Source organism: Vombatus ursinus, unplaced genomic scaffold (genome assembly GCF_900497805.2).
Source record: "Vombatus ursinus unplaced genomic scaffold, bare-nosed wombat genome assembly UNPS02010284.1, whole genome shotgun sequence".
NCBI lineage: Eukaryota > Metazoa > Chordata > Mammalia > Diprotodontia > Vombatidae > Vombatus > Vombatus ursinus.
Window position 1 is genome coordinate 19168436 of NW_020950062.1, and position 27392 is coordinate 19195827.

Genomic DNA, 27392 nt, shown 5'->3' on the forward strand with positions numbered 1-27392 from the left:
GAAGCCTAAGTCTGACTTTCTTTAAAATTCTACCCGGTGGTGACTAGTTCTGCTCCTTAGGACCAAGCAAAATGATTAAATATTGCTGGCTTGTGAAAGATCTCCACACAATATTCCCTTACATGAAGCCTTAAAGAGAACTACAATGTCATTCTGAAATCTTAAAGCATCTCTACCCAGTTTAACAGCCCCAATTTCTTGAAATATAGATCCTCATGCAGCATTGTCTCCATTTGCTTCTAATTCCTGTTTCATGTCCTCTGAATCCATTCCAGCTTGCTTATGCCATTTCCTATTATGTGCCACATGGAATGAAATCCAATATTGCAAACAGCATCACAAAAGAACATACCTTATTTATAATGTTTGTCTATGAACAAGGGCTTCTGATGTTCTTCTAACATTTTAAGAAATCACACATCATTATTATGTCAAGTATGTTCAAATAATGAACCCTCAACACCTGTAGGGATATGGGCCTAAAGTATGAATATTTAATAAAGTCTTGTTTACACTTGACTGACCAAACAGGAACTGTGATTTTGCTTATGTGTTCCAGAACTATACCTTCAAGCAGTTAAGATAGTATCATCTCCATTTCACAGATGAAGCAATCCTGAAAGTGTTCTCTTCCTTCTTAAATTTTCCTGAAATTCACCTTTTAATTTGGCAGAACTTCTCCTTTGCCTCAATCACATTCTGTTTTGTATTAAGTGTACCTACATACCTAGTAGGATGTAACTTCTTAAAGTCACAAGTGATATTGTTTTTCATCTTTGCATTCCTATTGCAGCATAAATTCTTGTACATACTAGGTCCTTACTACATATTTATTAAGATGCTGAATTGAATTGATGATGAATGGTTGCGTTAACTTTTTAGTTTTTTCTTTCTATATAGTCGATTTTGATTCATTTTAATTCAACAAGAAAATCTCCATTAACTTCAAGAGATGTTGCAACATTTGAAGGAATGTCTTCCTAGTATACATTCTTTTTTCTAGTTCTTTTAGTCTATTAGTGATCCTCAACGAAGAAGATCAAAACAAACACTCAGAAGAAGACAACAAAGTCAAAGCTCCTACATCCAAAGCCTCCAAGAAAAATATGAATTGGTTTCAGGTCATGGAGGAGCTCAAAAAAGATTTTTAAAATCAAGTAAGAGAGGTAGAGGGAAAGTTGGGAAAAGAAATGAGAGTGTTGCAAGAAAATCATGAAAAACAAGTCAATAGCTTGGTAAAGGAGATGCAAAAAAAATTGAAGAAAAGAACATTTTACCAAATGGTAAAAGAGGTCTGAAAAGCCAATGAGGAGAAGAATGCCTTAAAAAGTAGAACTGGACAAATGGAAAAGGCAGTCCAAAAGCTCACTGAAGAAAATAATTCCTTAAAAATTAGAATGGAGTGAATGGAAGCTAAAGACTTTACGAGAAATCAAGAAATAACCAAATAAAACCAAAAGAATGAAAAAATAGAAGACAATGTGAAATATCTCTTTGGAAAAACAACTGACCTGGAAAATAGATCCAGGAGAGATAATTTAAAAATTATTGGACTACCCGAAAGCCATGATCAAAAAAAGAGCCTGGATACCATCTTTCATGAAATTATCAAGGAAAACTGCCTTGATATTCTAGACCCAGAAGGTAAAATAGAAATCGAAAGAATCCACTGATTGCCTCCTGAAAGAGATCCCAAAATGACAACTGCCAGAAATATTATAGCCAAATTCCAGAGGTCAAGGAGAAAATATTGCAAGCAGCCAGAAACAAATCAGATATTGTGGAGCCACAGTCAGGATAACACAAGATTTTGTTTGGAATATGATATTCCAGAGGGCAAAGGAACTAGCATTACAACCCAGAATCACTTACCCAGCAAAATTGAATAAATGGATATTCAATGACATAGAGGACTTTCAAACATTCTTGATGAACGAAAATACCAGAGTTGAATAGAAAATTTGACTTTCAAATACAAGACTCAAGAGAAACATGAAAAGGTAAACAGGAAAGGGAAGTCATAAGGGGCATGATAAGATGGAACTGTTTGCATTTCTACATGGGAAGATGATATTGTCAACTCATAAGACCTTTTTCATTATTAGGGTAGTTAGAAGGAGTATATATAGACAGAGGGCACAGGTGTGAGTTGAATATGAAGGGGTAACATCTAAAAAATAAAATTAAGGGGTGAGAGAGGAATGTACTGGAAGAATGAGAAAGGGAGAGGTAGCATGGGGTAAATTATCTCACATAAAAGTGGCAAGAAAAAATTTTTACAGTGGAGGGGAAGGGGGGAGGTTAGGGGGGAGTGAGTGAACCTTACTTTCATCAAAATTGCCTCAAAGAGGGAATAACATATACACTCAGTTGAGTATAGAAATCTATCTCACCCTACAGGAAGGTAGAAGGGGAATAGGATAGAGAATGGAGGGGGAGGTGATAGAAGGGAGAACAGACCGGGGGAGGGAATAGTCAGAAGCAAAACACTTTTGAGGAGGGACAGGGTGAAAGGAGAGAGAGAGACTAAAATAAAGAAATGGGGAGTGGGGAATAGAATAGAAGGAAATACAGTTAGCAACAGTGACTGTGAAAGAAATTTGAAGCAAGTTTCTCTGATAAAGGCTTCATTTCTCAAACATATAGAGAACTGAGTCATATTTATAAAAATAAGAGCCATTCACCAATTGATAAATAATCAAAAGATATGATCAATTTTCAGGTGAAGTAATCAAAGCGATCTATAGCCATATAAAAAAATGTTCACTATTGATTGGAGAAATCAAATTAGAACAGTTCTGAGGTACTACCTCATACCTATTAGATTGGCAAAAAGGACAGACAAGTTAAATGACAAATGTTGGAGGGGATGTGGGAAAAATTAGACATTAATGCACCATTGGTGGAGTTGTGAACTAATTCAACCATTCTGTAGAACAATTTGGAACTATACCCAAAGGGCTATAAAACCATGCATACCCTTTGACCTAGCAGTACCACTACTAGGTCTCTATTCCAAAAGAGATAAAAAACAAAAAAGGAAAAAGACCTATATGTACAAAAATATTTATAGCGGCTCTTTACTGATGACAAAGAATTAGAAATTGAAGGAATGTCCATCAATTGGGGAATGGCTGAACAAATTGTGATATGGGATTGTGATGGAGTACTATTGTACTATAAGAATGGTGAGCAGGATGCTCTCAGAAAAACCTGGAAAGACTGGATAATGCAAAGTGAAACGTACTGCATTCAAAGTAACAGCAATATTGTAAGATGATCAGCTGTGAATGACTTAGCTATTCTCAGCAATACAATGACCCAAGACAACTCTGAAGGACTTATGATGAAAAATGCTATCCATCCCCAGAGAAAGAACTGATGGTGTCTGAATACAGATTGAAGCATACTTTTTAAACTTTCTTTATTTTTTGAGGGTTTTTTGTTTTTCTTATTGCTTTCTTTCACAACATAGCTATTATGGATCCGTTTTGCATGACTACACATGTATAACCTAAATCAAATTGTTTGCCATCTCAATGAAAGGGGATGGGGAGGGAGGGAGAGAATTTGGAATTCAAAGTTTTAGAAACAAATGTTAAAAATTGTTTTTACATGTAGCTAAGGAAAAATAAAATACTAAATAATTTTTTTAACAAAAGATAGAAGACATATTGAAGAAGTGGTATTTGAGCTGGTAATTGAAAGATGGGTAGGCATTCCACAGTTAAATAATAAAGGGAGAACAACTCACGTAAAAGGAGCAGATGCACAAAGCTGTGAGGCAGAGAAGCCTGCATACAGGGAAAGGTGAGAAGTCCTAGGACTTCTAGATTTAATCTGAGTGACTTATAGAATCATAGGACTGTTAACAAAAATAAAGAAGTTAGGAGAAAGTTCTGGGGTGAAGACAATTAGCTCAGTTTTTGGATATATTGAAGTATTAGTGACACATCCAGGTAGAAATATCTGGTAGACAATTGGAAATATAATTAAAGAGGTCCAGGTGAAGATATAAGCTCTTATGATATATATTTAGGAATTCATTTCCATAGATAATCTGTGAAGATGTGGAAATGGGTGAAATTGCCCCAGAAGAACTATAGAGAAATGAGGTGGATGAGGACAGAACATTTGAGGAATGTCCATATTTAGGTGGGAACACAATAGAACTAATTGTGTTTTAGAAATGTTTCAAATCACAACAGTCCTTTAAGGTATGCATTTTATGGAAAGAGAAAGAGGAGATATAGGAGAATGCAAAAAGAAACAAGATCTGAAGGGAAATTCAGAAAATGTAGCTCATAAAATCAATTATTTCTATATATTGTATTCTTCTCCCTTGTCTCCACTATGTTCTACCTGCAGTGCTTTGTAGTAAATGCATCTTACAACATCTAGGAAGGTCATGTCTTTTTAGTTTTTATTAGTTTTTATTTTTTCCAATTATATGTAAAGACATTTTTAGTATTCATTTTTACAAGATTTTGAATTCCAAATTTTTCTCCCTCCCCCTCTTTCTTCCCTTCCCTCTTCCTAAAATGGTTAGCAATTTGATATAGGTTATTTATGTGCAATCATGTAAACACATTTCCATATGAGTTACACTTGTGAAAGAAGAAATAGACCAAAAGGAAATACACGTAATCACACACACACAGAGTGAAAATAGTATGCTTAGATCTGCATTGAGACCATCAGTTCTTTATCTGGTTATAGATAGCATTTTCCATGAGTCCTTTATAATTGTCTTGGATCATTGCATTGCTGAGAAAAGGTAAATCATTCATAGTTGATCATCATACAATATTGCTCTTACTTTGTACACTGTTTTTTTGGTTCTGCTCATTTCACTTTGCATCATACAAGTCTTTCCAAGTTGTTTTTTTTTAAATCTACCTTCTCATTATTTATTATTGCACAATGGTATTCCATTACATTTATATACCACAACTTGTTCAGTCATTCCCCAATTAATGGGCATCCCCTCAATTTCCAATTTTTATTGCCACCACAGAAAGAATTATAAATATCTTTTCACTTGTAGGTCCTTTTCCCTTTTTAATGATCTCTTTGACCTAGTAGTGGTATTGCTAGATCAAAGGGTATGTACAATTAAGTTGCCCTTTGGGTATTGTTCCAAATTGCTCTTCAGAATGGTTGGATCAGTCCACAACTCCGTCAACAATGTGTTAGTGTTACGTCTTGTTTTAGAGGAGAGATTAAATTGAAAAATCACTTACTAAGCACTTACTATGACCATGAAGTCACACTAATGAATCAGAAAGGAGAAGGACAGATCAGGAGAATGGATCTGCTTTCTTCCCTCAAAGAGCAGCTGCATATGGGGAAATGATGGTGGTGACACACAAGCAGAAAACACAAATAAGTCAGGTCCCAATCTGACTGGTTAAAAAGTGGCATCACTCAGCCGATGTTTTTAGGGAAACAAGAGTGACTCCTTCCCTGGGTCCTGGTCTATGACCATAATTATATCTTAGCAATTATCTTTGACAGAGTAATTTCAGATAATGAGGTGAGAATGAGAAGCTAAGCATGAGTGGATAATAAAGGTACTTATCCAGTATAGATTACTTTTTTCTTAGAAACTCAGTGATTAAATAAAAGAGGGAGGTGGGATTTTTAGTTCAAGGGATTAGAATAGTATTTTGAAGAGAAAAAATTTTATTTTGTTTTGTTTGCTTGTTTGGATTAGGAAAACTTAAGAATGATTACTCTCTTTAAACTCCAGGAGCTCCCTGTTATCTCCAGGATCAAATATACAATTCTTTTGTTTAAATTTATTTTACTTTTAATTTATGGTATGAAACAAGCATTTGCATAACATAGTATAATAAAAAAGATGATTACACATGAAACTGCAAATCCACTATATACAACTTGCCATTCCCTCCAAATATATAATAATGTTATCATGTAAGTTTCTTTTTTATTCCTTTTTTCTTCCCTCTCCCCCAGTACACCCTAGAAATAGCTATCATTAGATACACATGTGTGTATACATATTATATATATACATACATACATATGTAAAATTACTCTACATATACTTCTATTTATCAATTCTTTCTCTGGATGCAGATAGCATCTTTTTCATATGTCCTTTATTTTTAATTTGAGTATTTATAATAGTCAAAATGACTTAGTTGCTGAAAGTGATTCTTAAACAATGTTGGTGTTACTGTATACAATGTATATCAAATATAGAATTCTCTAATTGGCATGTAAGGCCCTCCACAACTTCACACCTTCTTACCTTTACAATCTTCTGATAAAACTCCTCTCCATGCACTCAGCTATACAGCTATATTGGCCTTCATTGCACAGGATACTCTCTCATCAATATGCTTTTCCATGGTCTGTCCCTCATGTCTGGAACCTTCTCTTTCCTCACCGCTACCTCCTGACTTCTTTGTCTTCCTTTTAAGACTAAGCTCTAATCCAATCTTTGGTAAGTGGCTTTTCTCGTTCCTCCTTCACAATTAGTTGTGCCTTCCCTGCCTTTCATCTGCTTTCTATGTATCATTATATATGTAGTGTTATTTAGTTATTTACATATTGTCCTATTTGAACATAAGTTCCTGGAGGATGGGAATGAAGTTTATGTCCTTTTTTTTTTCTTTTTGTATTTTCAGCATTCAGTATAGTCTGGCTCTGAGTAAGCACTTAATAAATGTTTATTGACTTATTGAGCATTATTGACTGATTTAAGAATTTATTTTTACGCTAATCATTTAAATGCAATGATCTCTTTTCCTTACCTAGATTGCATGTTCCTTTCTCTAGGGCAAGGATCTGACCTATAATTATAATTTTGTATTCTCCTAGCACTCAACAGTGTTAGGTATGTAGTAGGTAACTGTGGAACAAAGTAGAGATGAAAATCATAGATCCATAACTAGTCAGATAAACAATTCAAAATCTATGCTTTATTAATTGTGCATAAGTAACATCATTTATGTATTTAAAGAATAACACATTTTTTAGCACAGAGGTCAAAGTGAGGGAGAAAATTTTAAAATATATAAATAAATGATATGGGCATTCCCAAAATCTGTCTCAGTATTTATTTATATTATTTTAGCATCTAAATTATTCAAATGGATTGGATATTGCCAAATGTTCACTCTTCTTTCTGTTTTGCAGATAAAATCTATATTTATAGGAAAATAAAAATGAAATCCCTTGACCACAACCAATTCTCCTTTTATTATAATTTTTTTAATATTCTTGGACCTTTAATTTGTTGTTTCTTGTTCATTAAATATACAATAACATTTAATACATAAATAAAAGTTTCTATGATTAGGGTGCTGTAATAAAAAAAAATACGTTATCTGGAATTCACTGTCTTTATAACCTGGAGCAAGTCACTTAACCAATCACTCTGGGTTTGAGTTTCCCCATGCACAAAATAAGGGAGTTGGACAAAATTATATTTAAGTTCTTTTCCAATTACAGCATTATATGCCTCTAAAATAAATTCATTTAGCTATCTCCCCAGAACTTAGTACTCTTAGCTGATCCTCACTCTTTCTCTTTTTCTTAAATTCTCAGCTCCCCGGTCCAATCTTCTTTTTGCCAATTTATAACCCAGTAACTGTCCTTGTCTTCAACTTTAAATCTCTCTGCCACTTTGGCTAATTGATGCTTCATTTTCTAATTTTAATAGATGGAAATATCTGACTTCTTTTCATTTGATTTTCTTAACTTCTTATTCCTGGGAATGTGGTCTGACTTTCTGGGTGACATTCAAACCTTCATTCTGATTACTAAAAGGGTACAAGAGGAGGAGCATAAGTAGATGAGAACACAATATGCTTCCATATATTAATGAGGCACTAATGACTTCTTATCAATAGTTAAAATGTTTTGAATTGTTTTTCTGTGAGTGGGGATAGGATCATATTAATCAATTCATACAATCTCATTTGACCCCATCACTTATGATGTACAAAACAGTGGTATTTAATAAATGTTTTCTGATTAAATTGTGACCAAAATATGTTTTCAAGATGTCTGATTGCACTTTTCTTGTCCCATTTCTGCTTGTTAAGTGTCTTCCCTTTCCTCAGGATTTATCTCAATTGTTACTTCTTCCATAATATGTTCGATGATATCATCTACTTGAATTAGTACTTCCCCAGGAAGATCTCTCATAATACTTTATTTATAGTTCTCCTTTACACTTGTCACATCCAAATTATATTATAATTACTGGTATGCATGTCTTTCTTATTTCTCCTTGAAGAAAGGGGCTTTGCCTTAATCTTTTTTGTACCACACCTTTGACAGTATTATATTCAGTAAGCACTTAATAAATGTTACATGTGAAATTAAAAAGTATATAATGTCTATACCACAGGAATAGAATCAATGACCTTAACCTAGAGAAAATAATAAGGTTTAAAGTTGGAAGGGATGTTCAAGATCATTTAGAGACAGGAGGTAGCATGTTCTATGTAAGTAAAACTATTGCCATATCTCCCCTCACACCTAAAAATATTCGCAGCCAAGAACCAGCTTAAGAGTTCCCTTCCAGATCACTGACCATGCTCCTAGCCCAGCCAATGTATTGATTATTCATGTAGCAATCCCATTGGAGAAAGGGTCAGCTATCTCCACCAACTACTGACTAACTTATAAGGCAGACAAGCCATCAATTTAAGTGCAAGGCACCGTGAGGCACAAACGGGAGTTGGTGTGCTGCCAGGAAAGTCAAACCACTGCCACAACATCCCCCAGACCCAGATGGTGATAGCATAGGACCTTGACTCCATGAGCTCCAAGAACAGCCTCTCCTCCCACTACCAGTGGCCCTGCTTCCAACCCATCTTCCACAGCCATTATACAGAGAATCAATCATTGAGGAGGTGCAACCTGGCAACTGCTTCTTCAGAGGCTGTAGCCACTACTATCCCAGCAGCTACAGCAATAGAAGACTGGAAAAAAAAATTTCTTACCCCCATTGTCAAACGATTCAACTTCGGAATAGATGGGACTTTTGTCAGTGAAGAAAAAGAGATGCATTGTCACCTGTTTTGCTGCTATACCCTAAGGACTATCATCTGACTTACAGCTGGAAACCCCTGTGTTGTGTTGTCTGTCCTGATTAGAATGTAAACTCCTTTGGAGCCAGGGCTGCTTTGAATTTCTATGTGCATTCTCAGTGTTTTGCACTTAGTAAGTGCTTGATAAATACTTTTATATTCATTCACGCATGCATGTACTTAATCTGTCATTCATTTTACAATTGAGGAAGCTTTTTAAGTTATATAGTTGGTTAGTGGAAGAGTCAATTTTCACCACACTGGATTGCTGACATAAGCATATTTTAATCTAATCAGCTCCAGATAGCTCAGAACATTAGCAGTGTACTCTGGAAAACTAGAAATGTTGTAGAGTGGCTCAATTGGAAAGTTGTAAAAGTAGTTTAATTAAAACAGAAAGACTATACTAAACCAGTTCAATGGTTGTATCCATTATGCCAAGGGTCTCAACCTAGGGTTTGGGGGCCATCAGAGAATCCATGGATAGATTTCTTGAGATCTATGAATATTAATTGGAAAATACATCTTTATTTTTGCTAACATCTAACTGAAATTTAACATTTCATTTAATTATGGTAAAAAACACATTATTTTGAGAAGGAATACATAAGCTTCATCTTGTCATGTCAAAAAGGTTCATAACACACACAAAAATTAAGAGGCACCTGCCTTAGACAATTTGCTCTGTTTCAAATTCATGGGACCAGCAGGCAGCTCATTGTTTTACTTTGGTTGTGTAGAACTGGCTGATACTTATGTAACTGTAACCAAAGTCACATAAATTAGATTTAGGACTATGGCGAGAAAGCAAAAGTATTCTGGACTGGCAATCAGTTTTGTAGGGTCAAGCCCTAACTCTACCATTTGTTATCCATGGGCTCTTAGCCTAGTCACTCAGGCCTCAGTTTCCTGTTCTATAGAATGACACAGATCTCATGATCTCTAAAATCCCTTCTACCTTCAGTATTTAAAGGCAGGTTGCTCAACATTCACCAATTATTCATCTGAGTGTTTGGAATATGGTACTGATTTTTTTTTCAAATCTTAGGGCAACCATAGGTAATAGCAAACCATCAGTATTTCCATCTGAACTTTTTTGGTTTTGGTTTTGCTAGTGACTATTAACTTCGGCAAAGGTTGTGTTTCAGTTGTTGGAGTGACATCTACTGGTGGATCAAGGACAGTACAGCTCAGGAAAGCACTGTCGGAAGAGAAATGCACAGTCCTCAAATGAGTAAGGGCTGCTGAATAGAAAAGGAAGTAGGAAAGGGGACCTTTTGTGTAGTAATAGCAGGAGACTGCAGGAGAGAAAGGGAAAACTAAAACTGTTTTGTTTTTTATTGTTAAAAAGGACTGAACTTGAAAGAGGAAACAGGCAGTTTAAGAAACCAATGGGAATGGTCTGATAGCTCTAGAATTGATTTTTTATATTGTGGAAGGAGAGAAGGCAAGAAATAAATACAAAAAATATCAATGGAGAAAGCAGCAGGAAATAAAGTTTTGACCAATATTGTCAGTGAGTATCTTGGGCTCTTGATGTCTTGTGAGAAATTCTGGGTAAAACAGAAATAAGGTTCTTTGCTTTGTGGGAACCAAGCTGTTCTTTGTAGGTCAGTGGCAGGGTTTGGCTTTCCATGCCAAATAACAGCACTGTCTCCCACATTCTCCCCCCAGCCACTGTCCCTGCTTCTAGCCAGTCCATATAGCTATCTTTCAAGGAATAACTCATGTGGAAAATGGGGTTTGGATGGGAGATGTTCCATCTGCTACATCTTCCTGTTCATAATTAGCCTCCCTCCCTCCACCCCCATTTCAGGGGATGTTGTTGAGATGATTGCTCACTCCATGATTAGCAATTTACTGCTGTATTTCCTTTAGAACTTCTGCTTGACTCTCCAGAAATTCACTTAACTACCACATCACTCATTCCCCTATGAGACAAGGAAGATTCCCCTGTGTAGGATGCCAAGGGTAGATGGATGAGAGTAGAGATTCATAGTAGAATGGGAAAATCCCTGGATTTCGACTCAGATGACCTGAGTTTGAATATTTGCTCTGCTACTAGTGTGATTATAGACTAGTCACTTCACTTCTTGGATGCCAGTTTCCTCATCTTTAAAAGGATTAAGTTAGACTAATTAAGTTGGACACAGCTTTTAAGTGGCAGAGCCAAAATTCTAACCTAGATGTTTTGAGTTTGCCCTTGACCCTACCTTATCTTCTGACTATCATGACTTCAAAAATCTCTAAGCTTTCTCCCAGCTCCAAATCTTATCAGATTCAAGCAAAACAAATATTCACAATATCCTTTAAAAATGTATATCTCATTTAACCTTTGAATCTACCACCATCCATCAGGAGGTAAGTAGCATGTTGTTGTTGTTTAGTGATTCACTCATGTCTGACTCTTCATCACCCCATATGAGGTTTTCTTTTCAAAGATACTGGAGTGGTTTGCCATTTCCTTTTTCAGTGGATTAAGGCAAACAGAGGTTAAATGATTAGTCCAGCATCACACAGTTAGTAACTGTTCGAGACTGAAATTGGACTTAGGTCTTCCTGACTCCACTCTATCCACTGAGTCACCTTGCTGCCTCCAAGCTCGGTAGCACAGTTCATTATTGATCCTCTTCATTTAATCATGGTCATTGGGTCTTCTCCTCCCCCTTTTTTTCCCTTTACATTGGAGGAGATTGAGAGGGAAAAATAAATACTTATTAATAGAAAAATTACATTAAACATTTAAAAATAAATACCATTATACTATTATTGCCTGAACTCAGTCATCTATCCTTTGATAATACCCTGTCATCAGATTTCCAAAGCCAGAACCTATTTGGCCATTTCCTCTTTTGTTGGTTCCTATGTCACATGGAGGGTAGGAAGAGAAGATAAGCTCAATTTATCCAAATAGTTATTTTAAAATTCCACTTAAAGTTTTGAGGTAGAGGTTGAAACTGAAATAAGTGGCTAAAATAAAGTTTGGAGGGTTATTTATAGACTTGAATTATGTGTTTTCCAATGTCTCATGACACTGGTTAATTGAAAGTTTTCTTATTTTTTTTTATGTAGAGCATCTCAAAATTGGTATCTAGAAATACCATAGCGTAGTGTGTATTTCTGCCTATGAAACTGAAGTACTTTTGGAATCAGTTAGAATAGTTGTATAGGACATGGTGGCATAGAAGACAAAGCTGTATATTTTATCCCTATGTAGATCAGTTAATATAGGTCCTATTTAAAAGAAGAAAGGTTACTTTAATGCAAGGCAATGATTTGTGTCCTTGTCACATGGTGATTATGTACAAGGCACTGTGCTAAGTGCTGGGGATAAAATGATGAACAATGCCACAGCTTTTATGGTGTAGGGAATTTATATTCCACTAGGGAATGTATCATGTAGACATTTAAAAATCATACTTAGAAAGAAATGTGTGAATGGGATAAAAAATAGACTCAGTAAAAAATTTATTAAAAACCTGTTAAAGAGAGATTGATCAGAAGAACTGATTAGGTGTATAACATATTGAAAGAAATGAACACTATAGCATAGATTCCAGCTATTAGTCTAAGCACTCACTATTTGACAAGAAACTCCTGGGAAAATTGGAAAGCACTTTTGCAGAAATTATGTATTGATCAACATTTTACTTTATACCAGGATAAACTCTGAATGAATATACAGCAGACATAAAAGAGGAAATCATAAACAAACTAGAGAAGAAAGGAAGAAATTACTTTTAAGAACTTTGGCTAGGGGAAGACCAAAAAGGAGAGAGAGAGGATTGGGGAGCTAAAATGGACAATTTTGATTATATGAGACTAAAAATGTTTTGCACAGACAAATTTAATGCAGGTAAAATTAAAAAGGAAACAGACAACCAGGGGTAAAAATCTTTGCATTAAGTTTTTCTGATAAACGTCTCATATCCAAGATGTATAGATGCAATGATTCAGATTTATAAGATTAAGAGCTATTGCCAAATAGGTAAATAGTCAAAGAATACAAATAGGCAGGTCTCAAAGAAAGGAATTTAAGTTATCAACAACCATATGAAAAAGGGCTCCAAATAATTAATAATTAGAGAAATGCAAATTCTAAGACTTATCTTACATCCATCACATCTTACATCCAGATTGGGTCTGACATAAGAGAATAATGACAAATGATGGAGGGGCCTAGGGAAAACAGGCACACTGATATACTCACTGTTGGTGAAACTATGAAATGGTCCAACATTTCTGAAAAGCAATTTCAAACCATTAGCCAAAATGTTACTGAACTATGTATACTCTTTGATCCAACTATACCACAACTGGGTCTATATCCTAAAGAGATAAAGAAAAGAGGAAAAGGTCATAAAGGTATAAATATCTTTATAGTAGCTCTTTTCCTAGTAGCTAATTAGAGAGGGACATTTATTTGGGGAATGGTGAAATATTTGTGGTATATAAATATAACAATGTTATTGTCCCCTAATAAATGATAAAAATGAATTCTTTTTGAGGAAATTGAGACTCTATGAACTGCTTCAGAGTGAAATGAGCAAAATTAGGAGAATAATTTATGATGACAATATTTTAAAGAAAAACAACTTTAAAAATTTAGAATTCTGATCAATATAATCATAAATTATGAATCCAAAGGAGTGAACATGAAATACGAAACCCACTTCCTGCCAAAGAGATGATGGACTAAAAATGGCAGAATGAAACATACATGTTTGGACAAAGTCAAAGTGGTAATTTATTTTGTTGGACTGTATTTTCTTTATTATGAAAGTTTTCTTTTTTATGGTTCAAATGGTTTGGCAATGGAGGGGGAGAAAAAAATAAATGCTGGTAAAATAAATTTTAAAATGAGCAATTTGAGGAAAAAGAGATTAGTAATAACTGGTGGATGAGGGGAATCAGGATACACTTCTCATAGGAGGGCTTAGCTGAGATTTGAATGTAGGTAGGAATTTGAAGTGAGGCTGAGAAGAAGGAAGTTTATTATGAGAATTGGGAACTACATGGGCAAAGGTATAAGTAAAGGAGATGAAATTCAGGGATACAGACAAATTAATCTAGGGAGACTTAAATAAAGAGAAAATATTTTGAAAAAAAATTACAACAAGCTTGTCTGATAAAGTCTTCATTTCTCAAATATGTAGGGAACCAAGTCAAATCAATAAGAATATAAGTCATTCCCCGGTTGATAAATGGTCGAAGGAAATGAACTGGCTGTTTTCAGATGTAGAAATTGGAAATCAAGGGGACGCCCATAAATTGGGGAGTGGCAGAAGAAATTGTGATATGTGATTGTGATGGAATACTTTTGTGCTATGAGAAAGGATGAGTAGGATGCTCTCAGAAAAACTTGGAAAGACTTACATGAACTGTTGCAGAATGAAGTGAGCAGAACCAGAAGAACTTTGTACACAGTAACAGCAATATTGTCCAATGATCAGCTGTGAATGACTTAGCTATTCTCAGCAATACAATGATCCAAGACAATTCTGAAATATTTATGATGAAAAATGCTATCCACCTTCAGAGAAAAAACTGAAGAAATATAAATACAGATCAAAGAATCCTTTTTTAAACTTTCTTTTTATTTTTAATGGGGTTTGTGCTTTCTTTCACAACATGGCTTATATAGAAAATTGTTTTGCATGACTGCACATGTATAACCTATATCAAATTACTTTCTTTTCCTAATAAGGGGGAAGGGAAGAAAGGGAGAAAATTTGGAACTCAATATTAAAAAAATGTTAAAAATTGTTTTTATATGTAATTGGAAAAAATAAAAGAATATTTTTTTTAAAAAAAATGAAAATGAAGAGAGGTAATAAAAGGTTCATTCATTCAACCATAGCCTCAGACAAAGATAGTCTGGACAATAAAAAATAAGGTAATAATTGATAATATAACCACAAGAATTATAAATGGGAAAAGTGGCTGGATGTGCTTTTAAATTAAGTTTTATGGGGAAAAAATCTTCTAATATGTTGTGAACACAATTTTGGAAAGGATTACCTCAGAAAGAATGAGAGATTAGCTTCATGTAAAAAAGTGATTGATTTGAAATTAGGAAGACCTTGATCCAGATCCCACCTCAGAGACTTATTGGGTCACCTTGTTTAAGTCTCTTAATTTCTCTGAGCCTCAGTTTCTAAGCTATAAATTGGAAATAATAATAGCACCTATCTCACAAGGTTGTTGTGAGGATCAAATCAGATAATGTATACAAAAAACCTTGTAAGCCTTAAAGAACTATATAAATGTGAGCTATTATTATTAAAGCCAACAAACTTTAAGCCCATACTATGTGGAAAAGCTGTGCTGGGAAAAATATAAAGTGTAGTCAATACATGCTCCCTGTCTGCATGGAATTGAGACTAGTTGGGAGATATAACACATGTACTTCTCTAATTCTTCAAAAAAAAAAAGCTGTTATTTAACTTCTGGACGAGATGAGTATATGAAAATTTTCAATCAAACCTGTCTCCTGTTACAATTGCTTCAGAAACGATGAAAATGACCACCAAATGAAGTAACGAAACACCTCCTTCTAAAGGCGTTGCAACAAGAATCTATTATATCATACTATAATCTCTAGATTTTAGCCAGTAGCAAGTACATCCAATTCTTCTTCTCCTTATCCTCATCAGAACTATGGGAGTGAGCAGGTTCCAGAAATCAATATGTCCACCACTTGGACTTCCATTCCAGTAGAGATTAATCCCCAAGCTCCCACAATCAGTCTAGGGCTGTGAGAAGGATAAAGACATCAAGATTAGGATGCCAGGCTCAGATGACTCCATGACAATTAATCCCTACTTATGTGTCCTTGACCAAAATTACTGGAGATGACAGAGTCAAAAAGCTATTATTAGCCAAACTTACTTGCTGCCACATTCTATGTTAGGGATTGTGAACTTAGTGTGTTGGCTTATAGTGCTTCACTTCCATCTCAGGTCCACCTTTAGGGAACCAACTTCCAATCTCTCCAATATTTGAAGAACCTAGAAAAGTTTAAAAGCAATAGCAAGAAAGGAAATTTTCACTAGTTATCTCTACGAGAAAGGCTGAAAACCTAAGCAAAAAGAAAATAATCCCTAACACAAAAAAAGGATGTACAATAAAGGAAGAAAGCAAGCATTTATTAAGTGCCTCCTGTGTTTCGGGCATTGTGCTAAGTACTTTACAAATATTATCTCATTTGTTCCTTATAGTAACCCTGTGAGGTGGGTGTTATTATTATCCTCATTTTACAGTTAAGGAAAGTTAGGCAGGCAGAGGTGAAGTGAATAGCTCATATAGCTAGTAAGTGTCTGAAGACAGATTTGAGCCCAGGTCTTCCTGATTCTGGGATCAGTGCTCTATCCATTACCCCACTTAGATGGCTATGGATTGAGGAAATCTCAAGCAAAATTGCTGAAGGAGAAAATAATTGCAAAATTGCTACAAATAGAACTCCAGGAAAAAAAGAATCTAGCATAAGACCTCCAAGAGTGAATGGAAAGTTTGTTAAAAGAAATGAAAAAAAATGAAGAAAGAAAATTTTTAAATGAAATTATAGTTTATTAAGGAAAACATAGGTAGAGAATAAACATTTTATGAACTAGAAAATCTTACCCAAGTAGTGCATAGCCTGACAAACAGAATAGAGGAAATAGAACTAAAAATTTAATGACAAAACAAAATGTTAGAATGAATTCAAAGAACCAAAAAAAAAATAAGACAAGCTATCTATAATAAAAATTATTAAACAATAATAGTAGTAACTCACCACAGAAACAAGATGAGGAGAGAGAATTTAAGGTTCACTGGTTCCCTGAAAGACAAAAGGAAAGAAAAAAATGAAAAAAATTCAAGAAATTAAAAAAAAAGAGCTACTCAGAACTACTGACACTGAAAGGCAAAGTGGAAAACTGACAGCATCCATATTTACTGCTTGAAAGAAGTCACAAATTTACAGTGATCATAAATCTTATTTATAAACTTCAGAGCTTCCAGGTAAAAGGAGAAAAAGCATTACAGTAGCAGGGAGGTAGAAATCATGCACTTAAAAAACCATAGTCAGGATCCTAAGAGATTACTCAGCAAATAATATAAAGAGGAAGTTTGGAATACATTTTAAGAAAATGCAAAATCAAAATATTTGCAAAAAAGAAAATATCCAACAAAACCTTGTATATGACTTCTATGAACAAATTTATTTTTAAGTATTTTTTTAATTTAGTAGAATTATTTTCAAGCATTTTAATTAAGGAAATCCTAATTTGATCTAAGCAAGATCTTTGAAATGAGAACATAAAAGACACACTAAAAAAGGTTAAAAAAAAGTTTGAGCAAATTGAAAAGGGATAAATGATGATCAAATGCTACCATCTTAAAAAGTGAAGAGAGATTATTGTCCCTCCAAAATCCTACCATTCATGGGTATTAGGGAGAATAAGAAACCTTAGAGCTTATGTATTTTTATTGTTTTTAAGAGAGAAAAAAATAAAAAGTAAAAAAAGAATAAGGAAAGTAAGACATTAGGAGCTTACTATTTCTTATGAAAGAAGACACATTCTAATAGAATATGGAAAGAGAGTGAGAAAACTTAATAATCATGACCCTTGAAGAAGCAGGACCTGACTAGAATTTTAGGGGAAAAATGTGATATGATTAACCTTTGATGACTACTGAAAGGAAATTATATATATTATTCAGATTCAATTGTACCTCTAAAAATTAATGATGTGCTAGGACAACTAACAAAAGTATAGCAGAGATTTGACAGGTAAGATTAAAAATTAATTATTTTCTTCAAACCTTTTCACAACCTTCCAATTTCTTCCCCCATCCAAGAAAAGAAATTATATACCAGAAGTGGAATGATTATAAATCCATATTAGAAGACAGAATCCTTGACAGAGTAAAAATCCTTTATAAATTAACATGAAAGAACTCTTAACATTTAAACTGTTCACTCAACACCACTTTTGAACCAGCCTTTATATATCTTCAACTCTACTGGTTCTCCCCCATCACAATGGAAAACTTCTTTGTTGAGTATACATATCCTTGAGGTATTCCTTTCCTGGTATTTCTTATGAAAGAGTCATTGAAGAACATTATTAATTTTGTCACATCTGCCAGGGAATCCTGAATAATCTTGATGTATCTCAGAAGACATTTTCCTGTATGAGAATCTATGAAGTATCATGTTCTAACAAGTCAAATGCTTTTTTAATGAATAACCCAGCAAAAATAACCACAATAGGATCTTATATTCTATTACATCTTTCAATTATTTATGAGATGTGGGCCATTGTTAAATATTTCCTGTAAAAGCTTTCTTAATCTCTAATTTTCTTATTGAGGATGCCCTTGAGTCATGTATAGGTGACTGTCACAAATATTTTGCAGAGATGGGAAAGTTGGCATATATGTAAGTAGTTATTGGTGTTCATGTTCTTTTGTTTCAATTTTTCCAGTATTATAAGGCTGAAATATATATATCTTTGCTATTGGTATCTTCACCTCTTTTGTCATTGACTTTGGCAATATTGCCATTGGTGTTTTTAGCTCTTTTATATACCTTTTGCATTGATTTCTCAATTCCCACACAAATGCATCACCTCTAGAACAGATCTATTCCATGTTAACTTGATCTAATCCATTCTAATTTATTTTCTTTTGTGCCATGTTGCATCCTTGATAAGTAACTTGGGGATTCCAAGGTTGTCCCCAGTGTGGTTGTTCCAGTCTTATTGATGGAGAAAAGTTTGTTTTTGTGAAATCCTTTCCATTTTTCTTTTACTTATAGCTCTCCTTCCATTTTCACCTTTGAATGTCCTTCTGATGACTTTGCTTAGTTGAATATTTTGTCAAGCTTTTTTTAACTTGGTTTTACCCTCCACTGCTTCTTTCCGCTTTATGACACAATGCAATCTGTGATCATCCATCACCCTTCTTCATAAGATTGTACAGGTGAGTTTATGTAACCTTGTATTTGTTTTTGGCAGCAATCTTTCTCCATTTGCCAAATGTCATTTTTTTTTTGCTGACTGGGCTCTCTCAATCATCTTGTGGTGGCAATTAATTTACATTGGCTAGACTTCTAGGTGAAATTATTATTATCAGTGTCAATATTATTTATGTTGTCCATTTCTTATTTTTAAATTTGGGGATGAGTCATTTTAATTATGGGTCATACTTTTCTCATTATGCATTCATTTTTTGTTTTCCAAATTCTGATTTTAATTTTGACAAGTTTATGGATAAAATCATCTGACTCAGGGATAATGCCTACATTAATTACAAATATTGTCCTGTCTGTTAAAATGTGATCTATTTCATTTTTATGGTGTTATTTGGTTCTCACCATGTTTAATGAAGACCAGCTCTTTTTGAAAAATAAAATGTTCATAATATAATGACACGGGACTTTCATGTAACCTATAAGTCATTGGCCTCTCATTTATTTTTCCTAAACCATACTTGTTTCCGTAATATATTTCCATAAATATTTTCCCGTATACATTTCCCCATCCCCATCTTTTTCTCACCTTTGCACTGTAATCATCAAGTATTAGAGTACATGATTATTTGATTTGGAAGGTCTTATGAAGTTCTTCACAGAGGTTCTCTACCACTTCATCTCCAGCCACTGATGTTGGCACATAAGCTGCGATTACTCTCATGGTAGTAATTTTGAAAATACTTATCTTCATTAGTACTTCAATGCACGATGATTAAATGTCCCATGAAATAATCTTTTCTTGTAGCGTTTGGGTGTATAATAAAACCTATTCTGCTAACCCCTTTCTTTGCCTTCCCAAGGAGCACCTGTAGGTCATCCTAACCAATAATTATAAAAATATTGATATTTGAAAAGTCCAAAAATGGAAGGTCTCATAAAGCAATGAATAGTTCACTTCACTAGAATTTTTCCAACAGAATCTGAATTTCTTTCTTTCCTTATTTAAGTTGTTATAGTTGGAATTCATGTTTGTGGTAAGGACTATAAACCAGGTGACCCCTAAGATTCCTCCAACTTTAGAAATCTGTAGTTTGCCTTCTCAAACCATTTGCTAAGTCCTGGTAGCCTCATTTCCCTTAAATGCAATGCATATCACTCTACACAGGAAACACAAAATAAAACAAAACAAATCACATCAGGCTTACCTTATTTTCAAGCCTGCTTGAATTAAATTGGAGCACATACATGGAGAATGAAATGGTAAATCATTCCAATATCCTTGCCAAGAAAACCCTAAATGGGGTCATGACTAAAAATGACTGAACTATAACACATACATGGAATTCTTGCTCCACATAATGTTATTAAAAATAATGTTCTTGTTTAGTCATTTCCCAATTGATGGACATGCTTTTGATTCCCAATTCTTAGCCACCATTAAAAAGCTGCCACAAATATTTTTGTGCAAAGAGATACTTTTCTCTTTTTTGGATGTCTTTGGGATATAGACCTAGCAGTGGTATTGCTGGATCAAAAGGTACATACAAAAAAAAATAATGTTTTAAATGGTAGCCTTCTTTAGGGTGGGGGAGAGAGAAAAAAAGGAAAAAAAATGTACATAGTAATTTTATTACACAATTAAAAAGGAGTAGCAAGTTGCACATAATAGATTTGCAGTTTCATATTTATTTTACTATGTTATGAAAATGCTTGTTTTTTTCCATAAATTAAAAATGAACTAAATGAATAAAAATGGTGCTCTAAGGGCTAATTCCTTGTTTCCCATGACTGAAAATAATGGAGTTATTAATTTTTTTATGTCATGGATCCTTTTGACAGTCTGGTGAACCCTATGGAGTCCTTATTTGCATATAAGTAAGATACATAGGATTAGAAAGGAAATTAAATTATATTGAAATATAGTTATTAAAATATTAGAAGTCCCAGGTTCATAGACCTCATAACTCCAGGTTAAGAACCCCTGAGTTATAGGAAAAGATATCTGGTATTTTACAACTATCTCACTGGGGGGGAAAAGTATATACAGACACACTTCTAAATTTGACACTTTCTTAAGTCTAGACAATCAACAAAATAATAATTCGTCATAATTTTTGCCAATTTCTAGGCTCCTAAGCTGGCTCTGGTACTTGGTTGTAATATTATATAAACATATATATATGTATATATATATATATATATATACATATATGACATATACTATACACAACTATATATGCACATGTATTTGGGGACCCAGAGATTTCCATAAAATAGGCTGATTGGCCAATCAATGCTGAAAGCAATAGGTTCTTGTCTATCAACTTTCAGTTTATACAAGGGAAGATATAAGGCTTATCTTTGAAAAACCTAGGAGTTATAAGATGGTCAGGAAAGAGGATGAAGAGATACAGTCAGAATGCTAGAGGTAGCAGGATGTATCCATGACTCAAGAAGAATGGAGTGCAGGTCTCAGTTAGATGGTCTTTGCCCCATGGCAAGAAGAGGAAAAGAACTGATGATACTGTCAGAGGTACTTGCCTAACCTAGATGTTAACCAGATTATACTAGGCGCTCCTTACTACCTGATTAGAGCGATTATACCTGGGTTCCAACCCATACAACAACCATATGATAGTGAAGTTCGTAACTGTGAATAAGACCTAGAAGTTTAAAGAAGAAAGGGATAAATTATTGTTTAAGTGTGTCTGACTCATTCTGAAGATTACAGAAAATTAATGGGATTCAGACAGGGAGAAGAGATAGTTCTTGGGAAGAGACAGATTATTGAAAGAATAACTAGGATCAGAGATCTCTGGTTTTCCACAGATGTTTTTTGTATTATCACAGTAGCTTCATTTTTAGCATGCTACTTTTGAGGAATAACTCACATTTCTATAGCATTTAAAGGTTTTACAAAACTCTTTCCCCACAACAGCTGTGTGAAGGTTGTGGGTATGAATTTTATTAGCTTCATTTTACAGAGTAGACAACCAGAACTCAATGGAAATTAGGTAATTTACCCAGAATTGTAAAACTAGTGAGCACTGTAGATTTGAATTACTGTCTTAAATTTAGGTAAAGTATTCTTTGTGTAAAACAAACCACATCTAAAAAGTTTCAATCAAATAATATTTATTAGGTATGTACTATGTGCCAGGCACTGTGCTAAGCCCTAGAAATAAAAAAGAAAAAACATCCTCTGCTCTCAAGGATTTCACACTCAATGGGTAAAATAACATGCAAACAACTCTGTGTGTGTATGTATACATATATGTATATATATATATGCATATGTATGTGTCTGTGTGTGTATTCATATATAGTATAAATGGGAAGCAGTATCAAAGAAAGCATTAGTGATGAAGACCAAGAAAGGCCTCTTGCAGAAGTTGGAATTTAAAAGAGTCTTGCAAGAAGCCAAAGTATCCAAGACACAGAAGTGAGAAAGGAGATCACTGCAGGAAGGAAGTACAACTAGTGAAAAAGCATTGTGTCAGGAGATGAAATGGCCTGTCCAATGGGTAGCAAGAAGGCCAGTGTGTCTAGATTGTAGAGTACATGGAGGGAAATAAAACATAAGAAGCATTCCATTGAATGGCAAAGTCAGAAGCCAGACTTCAGAGGATTTAAAAGAGACTCAGTGAAGTAGAGGCCTTCATTGTGGAAGCTTTCTCAAGGAATTGTAATATGAAGGAGATGACAGACACAGGATAATAATTAGTGGGGACGCACGGATCTTATGAGGTGGGTTTTTTGCTTTTTTAATTTTATTTGACTGCACCTTATTAGACATGGTTTGGTTTTGCACAAAGAGTACTTTACTTAAATTTAAGACGGTAGTTCAAATCTACAGTGCTTACTAGTTGTATAATTCTGGGTAAATTACCTAACTTCCATGAGTCTTGGTTTTCTAATCTGTAAAATAAGACTAATCAAATTCATACTCACAACCTCACACACCTATTATGGGGAAAGTGTTTTGGAAAACTTTTAAATGCTATAGAAATGTAGGTTATTCCTCAAGGAGAAAGGTAGGAAAGAGCCCAATTTTAAAGAACTTTAAAAGCAAAAAAGAGATCTTATATTTGATTCTGGAAGTAATAGGGAGCTGCTGGAGTTTACTGAGTTAGAATTGGAGGAGGCTGAAATGGTCATACCTAAACTTTAGGAAGATTATTTCAGCAGATGAGTGGAAGATGGACTGGAGTGGGGAAGAGATATGAGGCAAGGAGACCAATGTGAAGTCTATTTCAATCATCCACATGTGAGATGATGAAGACCTGCACTGAGGTGGCAGCCATGTGAGTGGAGAGAGGTACATAAATAAGAGATGTCAGAAGGTAGAAAATGATAATATGTTAACAGTTTGAGAGCTTAAGAGAAAAGTTTAAGATACTTAGGACTGGAGCTTATATGTCTAGGAGGATGGCATTGACTTCACAGGAATAGGAAAGTTCAGAAGAAATTAGGGTTTGGGGGAAGAGATGAGTTTGGTCTTAGATATGTTGAATTTGAAATGTCCAATAGACAACTGGTGATAAGGCCAGAAGAGAGGTTAGAGAGCTGGATAAACAGATCTGGGAATAATCTACATAGAGATGATAATTGAACCCATGTGTGCTGTTGAGATAACTGAGGAAAATAGTGTAGAGGGAAATAAGAAGAGGCAGAAGTATAGACAGTTGGGGGATACCAACAATTAATAGGAAGAAACTAGAGGAAAGATAAAAAAAAGAGAGATAGACTGAAGAGTAATTAGAGATGAGAGGAGAACCAGGACATAACAATGCCATTAAAGCTTACCAAGGAGAGAGCATTCGAGAGAAGAATATGATCCATGGCAAAGGCTGCAGAAAATACAAGAAGGATAAAGATTGAAAAAAGACCAATATGGCAAATAAAGGAGTATTTGGTAACTATAGAAAGAGCAGTTTCCATTGAATGACAAAGTGAGAAGCCAGACTTCAGAGGATTTAGAAGAAAATGAAAGAAGTAAAGGCACTAGTTGTGGAGTCTTTCTCAAGAAGTGATAATATAAAAGGAATGCCTGATATAGGATGAAAATTGGTGGGGATAAAACCATCAAATGAGGAAGAGTTTGTTTTTTTTTTCTTTTTTGTTTTTACGTGGAGAGGCGTGGGTATGTTTGAAGGCATCAAGGAAGCATCCAGAAAATATGAAGGAAGAAAATGAGCATTTATTAAATACCAACTATATACTTAAGCACTGTGCTAAGTGCTGAAGAAGTATTGCCATTTGCTCCTCACAACAACCTTGGGAGATAACTATTATTATTCTCCCTATTTTTATTTTGAGGGAACTGAGATAAATAGAGATCAAGTGATTTACCCAGAGTTACACAGCTTATAAACATCTGAAACTGGATTTAAGCTCCTACTTTCCTGACTCTGGGCTCAGCACTATCTGCTCAACACTGAACCATCTAGCTGCCTCTGGGGAGAGAGTAAAAATTAGTGAGGGACTAGGGATGGTAGAGGGAGGAATCTTTTGGAGAAGATAGGATAGAGTAAGATAACTTGTGAATATCTTGTGTTATCTATTAACCCCAGGACTCATTCAGAAAGGATAGATAATGTCTTTTTTATTTTTTATTAATTTATTTTGATTTATCAACAATCACTTCCATATGCTTTTGAGTTTAGAATTTTTCTCCCCCTCCCTCCCTATCACCCTCCCCAAGACGGCACACAATCTGATATAGGCTATACATATACATTCCTATTAAACATATTTTCACATTAGTGATGTTGTAAATAAGAATTAGAGCCAATAGGAGGAACCACCAGAAAGAGGAAACAAAACTCAACAGAAGAAAAAAATAGCGAATAGTTTGCTTCGATCTGCATTCAAACTCCATAGTTCTTTCTTTGGATGTGGATAGCATTTTCCATCACGAGGCCTTTGGAGATGTTTTAGATCTTTGTATTGCTGGGTAAGGTTAGGTTTATCAATATTAGTCATCACACAATGTGGTTGTTATTGTGTACAACGTTCTCTTAGTTCTGCTCACTTCACTCAGCATCAGATCATACAAGTCTTTCCAGGTTTTTCTGAAGTCAGCCTGTTCATCATTTCTTATAGCACAATAGTATCTCATTACATTCATATACTACAACTTCCTCAGCCATTCCCGAATTGATGGGCATCCTCTCAATTTCCAATTCTTTGCCACCACAAAAAGAGCTGCTATTAATATTTTTGTACATGTGGGTCTTTTTCCCATTTGTATGATCTCTTTGGGATATAGCCCTAGAAGTGGTATTGCTGGGTTAAAGGGTATGCACATTTTTATAGCCCTTTGGGTATAGTTTCAAATTGCTCTCCAAAGCAGTTGGATCATTTCTCAACTCCACCAACAATGCATTAGTGTTCCAATTTTCCCACATCTCCAACATTTATCATTTTCTTGTTTTGTCATCTTGGCCAATCCAATAGGTGTGATGTAGTACCTCAGAGTTCTTTTGATTTGCATTTCTCTAATCAATAGTGATTTAGAGCATTTTTTCATATGACTATAGATAACTTTAATTTCTTCATCTGAGAACTGCCTGTTCATAAAGGATAGATAATGTCTTGAGGGGGTTAGTAGATAATGGTCATCATATTGATTGGGTGATAAATTTGGATTGAATGAACATCATAGGAGGAGTGGTTACTGAAATGATGGTAGCAAAGGGAAGTTCTAGAAGTTGCCCTAATGAGCAAGAAGTACTCTGATTCCCTTACTACCAACAGTGAATCAGAAGAAGAAGTGAAAGTATAATCAGTTCTGGAAAGAAGGTCCCATTGGATCTAGGTCTGAAAGCCAGAGACCATAGTGAAATGGGTGGGTAGATTTGGGATGGGACATTTGGGTATAAGATTGAAGGGATGGGAGTGATAAATGGGGCAATAGGGGTAGGAAAAGGGGTTTGTTTACTGACAGCACAGGGTTCAAAAATCGCTACCATGGGGAGAGTATGAAAAATGAAAGTATACTAATGAATGAATCCAGACACAGTGTTAGTGGTTGAAGAGAGGTCCATGGATGATTATACTGCTCCCTCAAAATACAGCTTGTGTGAATATTGCACTGTGAAGATGTTGAGACCTAAGGAACTGAGAATGCCAGGCTCATAGCAGGCAAGAATAGCATAGGTTTGGCTTGGGGGAATCCAGACAAGCAGAAGCTGGCAATCTAGGGTGTAGCTGATTTGAGAAAGGTCTCTGGAACACTGGAAAAGGTTCTGGGGTAGGACAAAAGTTACCAGATGGTTCAAATCCCAATTTAATCATTTAACCCACAGTGGACTCAGAATTTCCTAAAAAATGTCAGGAGTAAATAGGTGAACATTCAACTGTGTTTCAAAATGTTTACTTGAATGTAAAATGTAAAACCTTTTGGAACTTACTCAGAAACTTACTTGAAAGCTCTTTTGGAGAAAAAGTATCACACAAATGCAGTATAAAATTGTTTTTTATTATAAAGTTCTATTTCAAAGAAAACAGACTCCCAATAAAACAGACTCTCTGCCCTTTTCGATGAATAGATTTCTAGGATGACTGTCACCAGCTTAGTCACTTGAAATTTTATTCATAGTTCCTTGAAGTGGAGCTGTCCTTTAAATTGATATTGTCTTATTTTTATTTTAGGTTGGTAGTTGTTGCTCACAGATGTATAGTGTAGTCAATCAGCAAACTGGAAACATTCCCAGAATTTGAGGGCAATGTCATCAAAAGATAGACTCATAGACTAAAACTAAGAAGAATCAACAGAAAATGTAGAATATTAGCCAGTTATAAAAGTAGCATACATGCAGAGGGTTTGTTGAAGAGTTGTTGATGAAACTTAATATAGTTCCTAAATCTAATCAAAGAAATTGTATACATACACACATGTATATATACATACACATGCACCCATCCATAAGAGAATAAAAGTGGCATAGTGGACATGACTCTCCTTAGAGATAAGAAGTCAAAAAAGACATAGGCTCAAAACATACCTCAGAAATATAACTAGATGTATGAAGATGGGCAAATCACTTAACCCCTCAGTGAGCCAGGCAACTCAAGTTATAAATTACAGATGAGTATCAGATCTATATATAGTTCATAGTTGTTTACCTCATGTTTCCTCCATTAGATTGTGAGCTCCTTGAGGGCAGGGACAATTTTTTTTGCCCTTTTTGTATCCTTGGTGTTTAATACAGTGCCTAGAACATAGTAGATGCTTAGTAAATGCTTATTGGTTTGACTTACTCCTGCTTTTGCCTTAGTATTTATTAAATGCTTTACTTTTAAGAGTTATGGTATCACAGTGACCAATGTTGTATAATGGGAAACTCACTTATGGG